Source organism: Schistocerca piceifrons, chromosome X (genome assembly GCF_021461385.2).
Source record: "Schistocerca piceifrons isolate TAMUIC-IGC-003096 chromosome X, iqSchPice1.1, whole genome shotgun sequence".
Taxonomy (NCBI): Eukaryota; Metazoa; Arthropoda; class Insecta; order Orthoptera; family Acrididae; genus Schistocerca; species Schistocerca piceifrons.
Window position 1 is genome coordinate 33,380,941 of NC_060149.1, and position 14,847 is coordinate 33,395,787.

The following is a 14,847-nucleotide window of genomic DNA, read 5'->3' on the forward strand; positions in this document are numbered from 1 at the left end:
GCAGAGGACATTAAGAGCTAAACCTTAGTCTATAATTACGTAAAGGAATAAAACAAGGGATAAGGAAATCAGAAGGCAACATCTCCATGTAATCAATGCTGCAGCGCTACCTTTACGTAAGAACAGCAGATGGGCGGCGAGTTGTGTTCTTGCGAGCCTAATGCTGGTTTTTCATCGCGACGATCAACAAGGACACCTTAAATCTGCTGCTTTGAAAGATCTAGACATTAATGCCACTGTGATATTAGACTCCCAGGAGGTGTTTTATGTGAGGCATAAAATTGCCTCAGCGAGCGTAACCTTTCCAAATGTTACGGGAACTGTAAACGCCCCCATAACAGAATAATATGAATACGGCCTGGATCGTAAAACCTCGATAAAGAGGTAATACACAAGGTGCTGGCGGAAGAGGGCTGTAATCGATATTTAATTTTGCAGAATGGGTATGTGACGTAGTTTATGACGCTTGATACTGGTTTAATGCCAGAGAAAGTGCGTTAATAGCAGCTGCGAATTTTCCTGAGTGTGAGCTCAACGGATGTAGTTGTTTGTGCTTTATGATCTGTGTGCACCGCTCAGAGCTACACTCTTAACACACTGTGTCGACAAATTATTGCTCTCAGATGTTCGCTTAACGCTCATAGCGTAACTACATTCAGACGGTATTGTTACTACCTTATCATTACTTTCACTCATAGTAAACTGTCTTTTTAGTATGAGTGACACGTTGGTAACGTTTACTATCTGTACATGTACCGAGAGCCTCTGATGATGAGACCCACACAACTGTATTATTTTGTTTCCTGGTGCACGTCCATATCTTTCATTTTCCTAACATATTGCTGTTGGTTGTGTAATGTGTGAATGATTTGTTTGTGTGGTTTCGTGAATGGAGCAGTGGTAGTTCAAAGAAGCATGTATTACGTGAATTTTGCTGCCAACTTAGTACGTGGAGCGAGTGTTTCGCAAAAACGAAGTTCAAGTCAGAGAGACACACGTATTGGGGACTGGTGAATTTGGATTGGTGTATAAGGTTGGTAGGGCCTCCAGCGCAGGTCCCCACTGCTCCCCCGCCCAGCCGTCTGGCGGTTAGCTCGAAGAGACCATTTGGCTCTTCTCCCACATTTTCGACGTTCGGGTTCAGGCCTCGTAAGTGAATAGACTGTCTCAGTGATCGTCTTATGCAGGTTGAATGGTTAAATATGAGGCATGTATTAGTTAAGATTAGTAATACGTTCTTTTTCAGGTCTGTTTCAGTTTGAGTAAGATTTCGATACCTATCTTTTAGTAGCGTTTCATATGAATCCAATGATTTAGCGAGCCCATTGAGTTCATTTCAAAGAAACCAGATGTGCCCAGTTAAATGATGCCGTCAGCTCATTTAGTGTATGCCGACTTTACATCACGGTCTATTCATTTTCGTTATTTTTTTGTCAGCTCTTTCAACATTATCTTTGTGAGATTGGCCTTATATCTTTGTCCAATAGCGTGTAACCACACCCACTCTAACAAAGAGGATGTAGCATAACACAGATGGTTATACTTGAGGGGGTCCCATGAAAAACGAGCTACCGTAGGACAGAGATACTTCGTGGAACTATTTGCATGGTCATGCGGCAGAGAAACAACGAATAGACGACTGAAACACATTCCAATTTCTACAAGAGAGGATAACATTTGTAAAATATGTACCTTGTTTACGCTGCTCGTTACAAAAGTTAACCAATGTGACGAGCATCTGCACCACGACAGTCTGGACACCATTTCACAATAGTTCGCAGCACTTTTTTAATCGTGGACCATGGAAAGTTAAGCTGCCGGACACAGTTCGAACACTGCTTTAAGATTTCGCACTGCGTCCAGCATTCTCAGTCGAGGCAATAGTAACTTCAACAACTTGTGCGGCAATCGGCCGTCGGTCTCTCCCAGGAGCACTCCCCAAACCGCCGGTTAATCCGAACTTCCGAGTTCTGTTCTTCAACCTCGGCGCGGAAAGATGACCACTCTGTATTCCTTTAATGCACCGACACTCGCGAAAAGCCGCAGTATTATTGATAAAACTGTTTTACTTTAGAAGCCTTTCTCACATTGTCCGGACCTCTTTTGACGATGTGCAGCGGTAACGCACAATAACACTTGTGTTTCACCTCTACATCGCCGTATCAGTATCAGCTCCTAACTGAACGGCATGACACTAACACTACTAACAACGGAAATGCTGCAGTGCACAGTCTGAGCAACGTTCCTACAAAGTTGGGTACCCGTACGGTAAATAGATTTTTGTCTCCACTGGCTGGAGCAGCGAAAGTTTAATTATAACCACACTGTATGACTGTTTCGGCTCAGGTTTCCATGCCAGTGAACAGTGTGAAATAGGCAAGTATTTTAGTGTGTGAATTTATGTGGAATTTTCTTCATGCATTAACGTGTGCATGCCTGGTAGGTCAACGAACCCTATCGATCCTACATGAGTTACGGCTAGGTATAGGCGTCTGTTACACGTACAATCTTGATTACCATCGAAGAGCGATTCCTAGCGCAAGAAAGAATTTTCCATTGACTTCCATTTAGTAACGGGGCGGCGGCGGCTGCTCGGTCAATGACCCCAGATGGTTCTTGAAAAGTTTTACGTTACGCAATGCGTGTGATCGTGTGTAGTTTTATTAGGGTGCAATTATGATTTATATACTGTTCTATGTAGTGTATTTTTGTTTTTTGGGTTTAATTGTAATACCATAAGACAGTATGATATCACATGATCACGCCTCAAGCCAAGACTGACCTGGCCCAGTGACTGTCTTGTACTTACATTCGTTCGAAAGTTTAGCCACATTTACGAGACCGTTTTGCTTGGGTATGAGTGTAACAACGCAGACGGGTATTATCTCCTCTAGCAACGTGTCCACCTACATCATGTACCCATCCTTTACGCCATAATTTTATAATAAACTAGCCGAGACACCTGGCGCTGCCTGGGTATTCATCTGTTCCAATTTTCTACTGGAACTGAAATAATGAACACTGTGGTGTAAAACCGAAAAAAAAAAATCATTTCATAGATTCGTGTAAACAACATACATAGATATTGTGAAACAGTCATGCTAATAAATATACATAAATATGCACACATCTATATGTACCATATCCAAATTAAGAAAAATAGTATGCAAAACTCAAGTCTACTGTAATATTTATTTGAGTGACAATTGTGTACAAACAATGTTCCCAATAGGTATAAAGATGTCAAATATTTCTTCAAACTTTCTAATAAAACTGCTCTTTCTCTCTATATATACTCTTCTGTGTCTTTCTTTGTCTATATCTCCCTCATTCCTCCTCTCCCTCCCCCCTCCCTCCCATTCACTCTCTCCTGCTCCTTCACTCGCTCTCTTCCATCCCTATCAGTAGCTCCTGTTCTCTACTCTCCCACACTGTCCCTCAATCTCTCCCTCTCCCGTCTGTCTCTCTCAATCCCCCATCCCATCCCTGTCTCACTGTCACCTCCCTCCTATGTCTACATCGCTTACACCGTCCCCTCTTTCAAATTTTTCCCTTCGCTTTCCCAATGTCTACGTAGCCCCCACACAACTTCCCTGTCGCTGCATCTCCCTTCCATCCTTCCTTCTCCTTATTTATTCTTCTCTCGCACGCTCTCTGTGTCTCCTCCCCTCCCCCTCTTTCTACATCACCCTGGCACCTCTTCCTCTGTATATCTCTCTCCTCCCCCCCCCCCTCCCTCCATACCACCCTTCCCTTTCCTCCATCTCTCCGTCTACCACCCCTTATTATCTCCTCTATCTCTTTTACTTTCGCAACACAGTCTCAGCGCCGCTTTCCAGGGAGACAAGTAATGTCTCATCAAATTTGGTTTTATCTGCAGCTTTATCTACAAATGTGTATGTCACATAAATTGCACACACAAATGTCCATCTGTGCTTTTTCATCAAATTAATAAGGATATTTAAATTTTTTCCCTAATCTACCTATTCCTTTCAGTTTATCTCTCTCCTTTTCCCACTCCTTCATTACAGCCAGTACCTCTTCCACCTTCCATCTTCCATTAAATAAATTTCAGTGTCACGCAAGATGTGGCAGTTTTTTACGTATCTCAATGTTTAGGACACCATAATCCTGAACTATGTGTCGTGACAGATATAATTTTGCAGGTGGATTCAGTGGTATATGGGAATAGTGCCTGCACAATCTGTCAAGAATACAGTTATTAGTAAAGAAGTAATAAATTGAAAAGTAATGCCTGATGGGTCAGTTTTACTGCGTGAATAGCGAAAATGTAGTAGACGATAAATTTCCTCCCACCATTTTGTGTGAGGTGCCAGCGAGAAACATTTCTTACAGGATTAAAATTATGTGTAAAGTGCTCTCATTCTCAGATATTAGATGATTAAAATATGAGTATTTCTACGTTGTGAGCTACGTTTCTTTTTCAATCCACCTCCACCACATTGACATGTATGTGGTTCGTTACCCCACGACGATTCTTTCCAGATAGTGAGTTATAGGAGTAGCAAGTTTGGCTGAAACAGGTTCAGTGGTTTAGGAGGAGACGTGGAACGAACGCAGATACATGGTTACAATATGTATCGATTACGAGATCATTAACGCGTAGGTAAATACTGTTCTCAGTGCCTGAAATATGTACTGGTTTCCACCACGATTAGGCTGCGTCCTTAGCATATCTGAACAAGTAACAACAGCCAATTGTTCACACTCACAATTTCTCTCACCTTGTCGCAACTGATAACTCAGTGAAACGCAGATTTATCCCCTCAAGAAAGCATGGTGGAGCCGTTAAATTCTTACATCACAATACGATGTTGACAGTAATCATGTCAGACCGAAGTGTGGTCACACGCGATACGTTACTTTCTTTGGTTGTTTGCGTCCCTACCGCGTCATCTGATGTACCCGTTATTTTAATTCCTTTTCAATACATTTTATTAGCGTAGTAACTGTTCCAACCGACCCCTATTGTTATCTAACAGGCATTGAATCAGAGAAACACACCCGGTTCAACATTTTCTATTTTGCAACCATGCAATGTATTTCCTGTTTTAATAGCCCAGAACATACAGGACACGCTCAATGTAAAACGTGATACTGAGGTATACAAGCCTACTGATACTGTCTTCGAGCATTCTGTTATTACACTGTATCAGTGACCGAAGGTAGAGAATGATGTGGAACACGTGCAAGAACCAACTGTTGTTGGTTTCGGTTGCTTTGCCGTCAACAGTTGCCTGTACAAAAATTTGTGCATATTAGATGCAAACTGGAACGGCATTCCGAGGATTTAGAGGTGAGAAGATTCATTGAACGACTTGAAACTTCCTGACCGATTAAAACTGTGTGCCGGACCGACACTCGAACTCGGGACCCTTGCCTTACACGGGCAAATGCTCGACCTTCTGAGTTACCCAAACACGACTCACGCCCCGTCCTCACAGCTTCACTTCTGTCAGTACCTCGTCTCCTACCTTCCCAAATTTACAGAAGCCCTTCTGCGAACCTTGCACAACTATCACTCCTGAAAAAAAGGATATTGCGGAGACATGGTTTAGCCACAGCCTGAGGGATGTTTCCAGAATGAGAGTTTCACTCAACAGCGGAGTGTGCGCTGATATGAAACTTCCTGTAAATTATATAAGGTAGGAGACGAGATACTGGCAGAAGTGAAGCTATGAGGACTGGGCGTGAGTCGCACTTAGGTAGCTCAGATGGTAGAGCACTTGCCTGCGAAAGGCAAATGTCTCGATTTCGAGCTCGGTCCGGCACGCAGTTTTAATCTTCCAGGAAGTTTCATATCAGCGCATACTCCGCTGCAGAGTGAAAATGTCATTCTATTGAACGACTTATAAATCAATGATCTACTTTTTATTTATGTTTGTATTGTTTTACAAATGCCATAATAACATTTCCACTCTACGATATTTTTATTTTTGCCTATAAACACCTTAATTAAAACTTAAAGGTCAGATCTCTGTTTTTTTAAATCTTACGTCGGACATGTAGATTTCCATGAACAGAAAACTCAACCTTCGAGTGACCTTCAATAATTACCATGAAAATCGTGATTATTGTTAATGATACGTGACCCCTCATACCCCGCCCAATCTTCATCTAACGTTCTATCTTTCCGTGCTTCTGCAGTATTCCACGTTGATCCCTACTAGAACAAATATCGTATTTTCTTATGTGACCTTGACTGAACCTTGCCATGACCTTGAATAATGTATCATTTTATACGTAAAATTTGCCGGTTCTTTTTATACTGTATCAAATAGTATGGTTTCCATGAATGCAGAGTCTCGCGGCGATAACATTGAATAAAATGTTCTCGGGTTTCCAACCGCGTCAATTGATTAAAACTGCACGAGCTTTCGGCCAAGCACTCCTTGGCCATTGTCAAGTGCTATGACTGCCAGTGGGCTGTTGGTGCGCCCTTAAATACTCTAGCTGCCGGCTGTGACGTCACTGGTGCCCGTGGCGAAGTACTTGGCCAAGCTCCTCGCTCCACATGTTGGACACTGCGAACATCATATAAAAAACTCAACAGAATCAACCGTCTACGCCTTAGTGAGGACGATATTATGGTCAGTTTTGATGTAGTGGCGCTGTTTTCGAATGTGATTCTTGATCTAATTTCCCAGTACTTTGTAAGTGACGTGGTCGAGCTATTTAGGCACACTCTTACGTCATCCTACTTCGTGTACAAAGGCCAGTATTGCGATCAGACAGACGGCGTAGCAATGGGTAGCCCGTTGGCTCCAGCTATTACAAACCTCTTCATGGAGAATTTTGAGGATATTGCCATAGATACTGCGCCATTGAAGCCTAAGTGTTTCTTTCGATACGTTGACGACACGTTCGTCATTTGGCCGCACGGACGAGAGAAATTAGACGAGTTTTTGTAACACCTCAATGGCATCAACAGTAATATCCAGTTCACCATGGAGGTGGAAAAATATAATGCATTGAACTTCCTCGACGGCCTTGTCCACCGTAAACGAAATGAGTGCCTTGGCCACAGCGTCTACAGAAAACCCACCCACACAGACCTGTACCTGCACGCTACCAGCCATCATCATCCAGCACAGAACCGCACAGAATTGCAAACATTAGTGCATCGTGCAAGAATAATATCAGACGACGACAACCTGCCCCACGAACTGAGCCACCTACGCAAGGTTTTCAGGAATAACGGCTATAGCACCCATCAAGTGAAAGAAGTGATTTCTGGGAAATATCAGAATAAGACCAGCGACGAAGAGTAGGAAAAGAAACTTGCTTTGCTTCCACTCTGTGGCTCTGTGTCGGGCAAGATAAGCCGCCTGTTGAAAAGACAAGATCAAATCGATCTTCAGGCCTCCAACGAAAATCCGTCATTACTGAGACCAGTTAGACGCTGTAGGTCTCAGAACACCTGGAGTTTACGAAATACCTTGTGAGTGTGGCCAGAAGTACATCGGACAAACAGTGCGCACTGTGGAACAACGCAGGAAAGAACATGAGAGGTACTATCGCCTACGCTATCCAGAGAAATCTGCGTTAGCTGAGCACGAGTTAGAAAACAGTCACCACATAAAATTTGACGATACCTGTGTCGTGGCTCGCACTATCGGCTTGTGGGACAGTTTAATACAGGAAGCTATTAAAATGAAAATTACCGCAAACACCCTGAATAGAGACGGTGGCTTACAGCTCAGCGCTGCGTGGCATCCAGCGATCGCGCGGTTGAAGAGGGCACATCGAACGCCGACTCAAAACATGCCCATATATGGCAATGTCACGGGCACCAGTGACGTCACAGCCGGCAGCTAGCGTATATAAGGGCGCACCATCAGCCCACTGGCAGTCATAACACTTGACAATGACCCAGGAGTGCTTGGCCGAAAGCTCGTGTAGTTTTAACCAATTGACGCGGTTGGAAACCCGGGAACATTTTGTTCAGTATGGTTTCCATTTTAAAAAACAGCCGTAACCTCAAAATCACGTTGAAAATATATCTCTTGGTATTCTGAACTGATGATGGTGTAACTTCTCTTACAGAAAAGGTCGTCATTCCCTGAAGAAAAACCTTTGAAATACTAAGCGGAATGATACATTAACGTAGCATAGTTGCAGTTATTTTTCTGATTAACGAAATTTTCTCTGACAGTGACATATTATTCATTTATCGGAGCACATTTTCGTGGTAAAATGAAAGAAATCACATAATCATCACTATAACGACATACATAGATCGACCACTCATATCAAAATTCGTGTGGAAGAATTTTCGCCACCGTAGCAGGATATTTTACAGTGAATGGATTAAAATACGGAACGTTCAATATGAGGGGGTATGTGAAGTGGATACCTGAAAGTCTGGAATGTAGATGCAGTTATGCAAGTGCGCCGATTTTTGTGTTCGAAGAAAGAGAGCCACTGAGACGGCTTGAATGCGGGAAGTATAGCTTTAGACGTCTGCACGCTATCCGCTCGTTCGCCCATCTAATGTTTTATACAGCGTCTCATTCCTTCCTGAACTTTGTCAGCCTTTTCATCTTCGCATATTTAATGAGAAGTAACTCACTGAGCGATATGCTGAATGTATTGCAGTCAATTTTGTGCACAGCTAAAATTTTTATTCTCTGATTTCTTCGTTTGACAAATTTACTGACTCTAAAAGACTCATGCAGTATCGCATTACGACGGTTCAAGTCACTTCTTTAAATAAAATAAATGAGTCGATGGAGAAATATACGGTCGACATTTTAAAAATTTAACTCATTTATGATTTTTAAGCTTCGAACACACACCGCCGCATCTACTTTCCTGAATCGTTAAAGTCACTAAGTCTGAGTTCAAGTTCATAAGTTTCTGCAATAAATATGTAAGTGGAGTGGCCAATGCAATTTATTCTGAAGAAACAGACGACACGGCAGTTAATATTGCATCACGTTTAAGTCTCAGTTAAATATTGGAACTCCACAAGCCAGAACATGTTAATACGAAACTTCCTGGCAGATTAAAACTGTGTGCCGGACCGAGACTCGAACTCGGGACCTTTGGCTTAAGCAGGCAAGTGCTCTACCGACTGAGCACCCAAACACAACTCACGCCCACTCCTCATAGCTTCACTTCTGCCAGTATCTCGTCTCCTACCTTATATAATTTACAGTAAGTTTCATATCAGCGCACACTCCGCTGCGGAGTGCCGTGAGAACTGCATAGAGTAACGTTTAGTCGATACGAAGATTCATACCCTCTACGAACCTAAATAAGCCATATTAGTTATTATCCAATTTTGTTAAAATTTGTTACACAGCCTTTCGTTATGGATAGAATGATGCTGTCGAAATATCAGATTTTTATTTATTACAGTTCTGGAGATAGAGAGAATTGCCTAAAACTCCTATATCCCACACTTGTTTGTTAAAACCCAGTTAGGAGCAATAACAGACTGACTTTCAGTATTATTTGAAGCCATTCCAAATTTATCAGTGCATAAAAGTCTATTAATTAGAATTTTCCTTTTAAAACTTTAGTCACTGTGCATTACGTAATACAAAAATCGGTCAAAATTATTATTTGTTTATATTTTTCCGTGAGTGCGTGAGAATGATTGAGAGAGTGTATGTGAGACATATGTTAAAATTTAATATTTCATTTTACGTAAAACCTTGTACAAACGAACCATGCAACCACGATTTAGGGGACATATGTCGATGTATGCTCGCTTTTGTATAAAAGCACCCAGAATGGAAATTACAGGCGGAATAGGTTTATTTATCAATATGAAGAATATTTCGTACTTTGTTTATTTTGATTAAACAAAATACAAGAAATTGAATTTTTGCTTACATTAATCACTACCAAATTAGTGATTTGATAAGGAAAGATTTGCCCCGAGAATGATCTGGAAGGAATGTTCTGATTGGTCGTTTAGTTCAACTGCCAGTCAGAACTAAGCTGTTCCTGCACGAAAAGAGGAGTGGGCTTGTAGGAGAGTACCTCGAGGGGAGTCGCTTGCTTGCCGGTGTACGGATAACACGATCACAGATAGCTCCTTAAAAATGCTCTGTAAGATGAGGAAATAGTGAGCTAACTTCGGTTCCAACATATCGTGACTGAAGCGACTGGAGTTGCGAACATTTTAATGAACGTTTGGCGTTTCTAAATTAAATAGTTTGACAGATATGAGCGTGTGAACTTTGTGGTCATAGTAACAACTCCGCGTGGCGTTTTCCGTGCTCTTTTCGAGTGAATATTTGTTATACAGACAGTGAACTTTGAATGATAACGTTTTACCACATTAAATACGGAGTTGATAGCCATTTCATGCGTTTCAGTATGAATAAAAAGCAGAGTTAGTCTAATTTTAAACGCTTTTCGGTAAGTAAACTGAAGATCCCGAACGCCCGATTTTTTAGTCATGTGCCGTCAGGGACTAACTTTCAACTAGAGTTACGCGGCCTTTGTGTGATAGGTGTTAGGTGGTGGTTTCATCAACGCTGCATTACGCTACCTAGCACGTATCTGCTACCACAGAGTGAAGGGACATCGGCAAGAATCCTATCGAGGTAGGTGGACTGAACGATAGTGTACGCGTTAACAAGAACGCAGACGACCGACCCCGCCCCGCCATGAAAGCACAGTCTCTGTTTAGTTGAATGCAGAATCCTGCATATACATTTCCAGTTTTACACTTTGGAATCCTTCAAAAATATCTATAAGTAAGCATACTTCTCTGTCGAAATAAAGACAAGCATGTTCCCCTAAACTAGAGACGTTAAACTCTTGCAAACAGTGTCTGTATTCCACGTCCATTATGGCATTGCCTGTACATTTACGGGAGAATGCGGTTACTTCCTTAAATGTGATTTCACTGGGTTTCCCCATGAAATCCAGATTTTTGTTTGGGAATACCCCTTTCACTGTGACGCGATGAAATGTAGCATCATTGAGATGTGCAGCTCGAGTGAAATCCATGTTTCCTGATGCATAGTTTCAGCTATTCTCTGAAGCAGTCCGTGCATGGATCTCAGTGACCCCATAAAGGGCAGCATAATATTCTTCGTGTTTCCCTTTGATAAAAAGACATATGCCTCTGTGCTCGCAGCTTCGATACTAAAATGATTATCACATAGACCAAAACGAACCAAGTGCTAACCAAGGAGGTGAGAACCACATCTGCTCCAATTGTTAAAGAAAACAGGTATGTGACACCCAAGTTTATAACCCAGGTTGCATGAGTGGTGTGCAGAACTGCGGCATTTTCAATTGTATGGCAATTATCGCTATGCAGTGTTTCAGCTTTATTAGGTAATTACTACCCGCAAATATAGCAGTCAACTGCATATTTATACAGTGACTAATTTTCCTGTACTTTAGTCATAGGCCAGTTGATGGTAAGGTCATATAAATTTTCTCTGGAAGTTTTTGCAGCTCAGGCAAACCGTATCGCAGGATTTTCCCCGATGTGTGATCCAATATAATTACAACTCGAGTCATATGCGCACACAATCTGATATGGTGATGCAAATTGCAAGCGTAATTCTATGAGAATATTATATTATGTATTTATTTAGGCTTTCTTTATTTAGTACCTCTCTTAAATGTGACCAGGAAAAACACATACTGAAGGTATTACAAAATGTTCCTAATAATAATAATTATAGTAACTGATACTAATAAGGATAACAATAATAGTAATAGTAATAATAATAATAATAGTAGAAGTAGTACAGGTTCAGAGCAAAAGAAAAATGTGTCAGGGGCTTCCAGCAGAAAACAAAGCAAAAGACATGTACAATAAGGACAGACAAAGGACGAGAAAAACTTAGCGAAAGAATGAAAGACTACCGGAAAGAAAAAAGTAAGGAATGATAGAAGACGAGTTCCTTCATGTGGTCCTTAGCTCAAACCAATAAAAATAAATGTAAAGGGCATTTATAATGATATAGATTAGAATAGCATGGGGTCACACCACAGTGCGCCCCAGGTGCAACAAGGCACTTACAGTCGGCATATAACGTAAACGGAACATGGTCCTTCCAAGAAAATTCTTAAGTTTCATCAACGTACTCACCTCAGCAGGCATATCTACATGTACCGGGACGTCGGTATAGCAGTTCAACAGGTGCTGTGTGAATCACTCGCTCGTAGTAAAGTAGTTGTATTCTGGTGGAGTTGTTGTTCTAATTATACTATTGAAATGCTTATTTTAACACGTTCTTGACGCACATTCAATGCACAAATGTTTTTCATGTATGTAAAAAGTATATCTTGAACACAAAATGTTGGCCTTGTGGATGCGTATCGACTGTCGCTCCTTTCTGGGCAACATTCGCGATACTCGCAGTCTGGTATTCGTTTGATTGACACTGGCACATCTTAAATCTGTTGCATTGGTAATAGTTTAAGGCTACTGAAGAATTGTGAGTTTTTGAATCCAGCAGTCTCATTAAGAATGGTATCACAATTTTTATATTAGGAACCAAACTTTCCATTTATTTAATGATGACCATTCTTTTACTTTTTTCGGTTTTGTACAAAATTTCGAAGTTGTTTTCCCTTTTCAGAATGTGACCTGTATCACTAATGAAACTTCTGGTTTGTTACATTTATGTACAGGTTGCCAGTATCACCAATACTGGTAAAAGAAACGATAGTCGATAGTCATCCACACAATGCAAGGCCGCCATTTTGTAGTTAAGATACACTGTTTACATACATGAGAAATGTTTTTGCAATGAAAGCGCGTCAAAAACGATGTTAAAATAAGCAGTGCAACAGCGTAATGTTGAACAACAACTCAATCAGTGCAACAACGATGTCAAAATTGTAAATGAGCAACAGACACATGAAAAGTACGTCACATGATTATCACTCCCTAAGAACTGATTAAGCTGCATCAAACCAGTCTCAGGATTGAAGACCACAACAACAACAACAACAACTGATACAAAACTAAATGCATCGTACACAGGCTATGGTATCAATCATAACAACGAGACACCTATCCGCACGAGCAGAAGACAATACTGGACACTGACTCCTGGCCACCCACTTCTCTACCCATCTCTCCCCCGTCCTTCCCTAACCCCGGTACCACAATAGCCATACCATGAGAAAAAAAAGTGAACAGAACAGTCCTAACTTACTTTAGGACAGGACATTTTATCCTTAAGTAACATCTCTATTCATAAACGCCTGATCATGAGCAATACATGCACTATATGCGTTGCAGCGTGTTATGAATAATTGTGCCTGGTAGCAGCAAAACACGAATTAATTCTCCTGCATGCAATCAGCTGGACCCAGGACACTGACCGCCGGTTAGGTTATCTTCCGCGTGACCTAGGAATGCGGCAGTGGTATATCTTCCGTTTGGTGAGTTCCAGACTGCTGTGTTTGAGATCCCCAGTCAGGCTAGTAGAGCCATGATACAACCTCTCCATGCTTGAGCCGCCTCTGTGAAACTGACAAAAACCTACTCAAGCAGTCATAATCGTACAGCTAGGCTGTGCTGTGCTAAATGACGCTATGCTTATAATGCTGCCGGCCGTAGTGGCCGAGCGGTTCTAGGAGCTACAGTCTGGAGCCGCGCGACCGCTACGGTCGCAGGTTCGAATCCTACCTCGGGCATGGATGTGTGTGATGTCCTTAGGTTGGTTAGGTGTAAGTAGTTCTAAGTTCTAGGGGACTGATGACCGCAGCGGTTAAATCCCATAGTGATCAGAGCCATTTTGAACTTATAATGCAGCCACCATCATAACAGCTGGGCCACAAACCGCGAACCGTCACCTGAATGCCAGCTGAGCAAGTTACCGTTGCCTTATGGTCCAAGGCATAAACGGACGACCAACCAGCTTTCTGCCACCATGGTCCACAGGCCGTCTGCCGCTGCAGCAGATGGTCCAAAGATGGTGTCTGAGCACTGCCGTCCTTTGCCACAAAACTAGAAGACTCTGCTGACTGTCACTCGGCGGGAGCAGTACCACACTGAGTGCTTGCATGGCGGCCACCGTGTCAGCATTCTCCAAATACGCAACTTGTCTTCCAGCTATACGCATACACCACCGGGCCTTGCACTAGCAATGCCGCTGTATCACAGGGACAACATGGAATGACGCCGTGCCCTGACAAGCACACGCACATATAGCTGTTCAGTTCTAATGGAATTATAAGGAATTGCTGTGTTCATCGATCGTTCTGTTGCAGCAACCCACAATGTCCTCTGATAGCCCACGCCATCGTCCGAACCCAGGGCAACTCGGTGGGAGTCGATTGCCTCTTGACAAAAAAGAAGACCGCTCTCACCACCAAGTAGTGGTTGTTGCACAAACTGCCCTCTACACTCTGATGTGCGAAGTGGGATGGCCTGGAGACTGATTGATCTGCAGAGATGAAGAAGGCTTCTGGTAATAGAAGCAGATGGAGGCTGCAATGGTAATTCGACTTGGACAGAAAAAACATATGTACGTGGAAGCTCAGATTTAGGATTTTCACTCGTGGGTTCCTTGTATCTTTGTATCCTTCGGTCTCCGTCGTCCTGCTTTCCCAGTGTCGGGTTTAGACGTATTTGGTAATTGCTCCAGAGTTGAAACATTATCTGTTGTAAGCACACATTGAAACTAACCAGCGCCCTCTGCTCCATGCACCTAATCACAAGATGTAGTTTGCTGGATGTACCGACAGAAAGGACATTAAGCAAGGCAGTTGAGAGAGAGAGCGTGTTTAAGGCGCGAACAGCCGTGTGTACCGAAAAAGTTTAGACCAATGTCAATAACTGGTAAATATAAGCATGAATTGTCGTAAGTGGTTCAGTAGGAACGTATTGTC